The sequence below is a fragment of the Schistocerca serialis genome, unplaced genomic scaffold (assembly GCF_023864345.2).
Source record: "Schistocerca serialis cubense isolate TAMUIC-IGC-003099 unplaced genomic scaffold, iqSchSeri2.2 HiC_scaffold_1164, whole genome shotgun sequence".
Lineage (NCBI taxonomy): Eukaryota > Metazoa > Arthropoda > Insecta > Orthoptera > Acrididae > Schistocerca > Schistocerca serialis.
In genome coordinates this window covers 157,501-160,000 of record NW_026047364.1, presented here as the reverse complement: position 1 = coordinate 160,000, position 2,500 = coordinate 157,501, and the positions used below count along the sequence as shown (strand labels likewise).

General features: G+C 57.7%; 1 non-coding gene across 1 annotated transcript in view; it reads left to right on the top strand.

The window, feature by feature from the left end:
* Positions 1–2,106: 2,106 nt before the first annotated feature.
* The window catches only part of LOC126433420 (small subunit ribosomal RNA), a 1,911-nt gene continuing 1,517 nt past the window's right edge, over positions 2,107–2,500 (top strand). The window contains exon 1 of the ribosomal RNA XR_007578470.1: positions 2,107–2,500. This exon is cut by the window's right edge and continues 1,517 nt beyond it. This is a non-coding gene — a ribosomal RNA (small subunit ribosomal RNA).

Below are 2,500 nucleotides of genomic sequence, written 5' to 3'. Positions count from 1 at the left end.
CTATGTTGGGCCTTAACCCAACACACGTTGGGCCTTAACCCAACACACGTTGGGCCTTAACCCAACACACGTTGGGCCTTAACCCAACACACGTTGGGCCTTAACCCAACACACGTTGGGCCTTAACCCAACACACGTTGGGCCTTAACCCAACACACGTTGGGCCTTAACCCAACACACGTTGGGCCTTAACCCAACACACGTTGGGCCTTAACCCAACACACGTTGGGCCTTAACCCAACACACGTTGGGCCTTAACCCAACACACGTTGGGCCTTAACCCAACACACGTTGGGCCTTAACCCAACACACGTTGGGCCTTAACCCAACACACGTTGGGCCTTAACCCAACACACGTTGGGCCTTAACCCAACACACGTTGGGCCTTAACCTGCTCTGTAATTGTCATACGACGCGTTAAATTAGTGTAGTGTTGCCTAACTGCAACCCCCGCAATATAGTTTGCTACTCGCACTGCCCGGTCCCCAGTGTATCGCTTCATGTTAAACACCTTGCAGCTATACACTGTAATGTGGATGGCAGCAGGACGTACATGCTCAATGCCCTTTGCAGTTGTTCATTGGCATTTGCAGTTGTTCATTGGCATTCGCATGGCGAAGCACTTAGCCTACGCTGTGGTACGGCCTGTGTCAACTGTCCGCTGATGTTGTACGTCCAAATCACACACTGTACTGCACATTGGTCCTCATGTACTGAATGATACATCGTGGTACATGTGACCGTACAACGACTGCGCCAACAACGGCGAACCATGCGGTCCAAATGTTGTGCACTCAGCTACGTGTCGTCTCCCTATAAGAGCTGGATTGCAGTGTGGTATGCCCTGGATGGCGATCAGCATGAGCCGTCTGTTGATGTAGTGGCGCGTGTTGTCAGACGTAGTCGTCTCTTCTCACACACCGTGATAGCATGGTGCACTGCGTTCCACATCTGCGACATGCGACAGAGGCCGGTTGACAGTCGTTCGCGCAATGGACATCGCATACGTACGGGGGCCACCTTCCACGTGTTCGCGAAGCGTGCACATGTTGTTGCGTGTATGTGGGCAGACATAGTGTGTCGTGACACCTGACACAGGCATGCAACAATCGTTGAATTTGCAAATGGCGATGGACGCCTACGTTTGCTGGTGACGTTACGCAAATGAACAACTGGTAAACCGTTGTGGTGCGGTTGTTCTCGCTAGAGGTGAATCAGTGATGGCGACGATCGGTTGAGCTACCAACCGGTTGTTCCAGCGATACCCACCATGCCCACGAACGTGAATGGCATCTGGGTGTGAAGCGATACGCGGCGGTGGCTGGGTGGGACCGTCCCCGGCCGGTGAGGGGGGGCCTCCCGGCGTGCTGGCCGCGCGGTGCGTGGGCGCACGCGCTACAGCCGGCTGGTGGGGGCGGCCAGTGGCAGGCGCGCCGGCCGACGGAGGCGGCAGGCGGCGCAGCTGCGCGCCGGCGCACCCTGCACGCGGCGCCGTGCGGCCAAAGTAGGTCCTCGCGGGCCCGGTGCGAAGCGCGGTGGACATCTGCAGTGTGCTGGTCCGATTGAGGACTGTGTGCGCTGAGGATGCGCCGCCGCCCGGCGCTCGGCGCCGCGACGCCGTCTGCTGCTCGGTCGCCTCTGCGGTTCTCGCAGGTGGTTTGTATCGCAGCTGTGCGGACGTGTTGGCGCGTGCGCTGTGCTGGGAGAGTTCGCTTCGGCACCCAAGTGGGGCTTTTGTCCTTCTGTGGCGCTGGCGTTGGAGCTGCCGGTCACCGTAGGTGGCGCGTGTTGTCTCCCGCCGGCAATGCCACGACAGCACGCTCCCGGGCCTCTGTCGGCAGCGGCAAGCTCAGTTGGGAGCACGGGTGGTCGCACCTAAAGCGTCTACTCGCCAAACCCCGGGCGATTGCGCCTCTCTCGAACCCGACCAAGTACTTAGGACGGCGCTGCGCGCCGCCGGGACCTGAGAGGGTTTCGAGGTGTATGGTGCAGGGGAGCTCAGCCTCCTCCTGTTTGCAGAATAATTGAGCGGACGCTTGCGTGTTCGCGCGGGCCCCCGGGGACACACTCCCGGGCGGCCGGCTGCTCAGCTCTAGTTGACGCAGCTCCCTGGTTGATCCTGCCAGTAGTCATATGCTTGTCTCAAAGATTAAGCCATGCATGTCTCAGTACAAGCCGCATTAAGGTGAAACCGCGAATGGCTCATTAAATCAGTTATGGTTCCTTAGATCGTACCCACGTTACTTGGATAACTGTGGTAATTCTAGAGCTAATACATGCAAACAGAGTCCCGACCAGAGATGGAAGGGACGCTTTTATTAGATCAAAACCAATCGGTCGGCTCGTCCGGTCCGTTTGCCTTGGTGACTCTGAATAACTTTGGGCTGATCGCACGGTCCTCGTACCGGCGACGCATCTTTCAAATGTCTGCCTTATCAACTGTCGATGGTAGGTTCTGCGCCTACCATGGTTGTAACGGGTAACGGGGAATCAGGGTTCG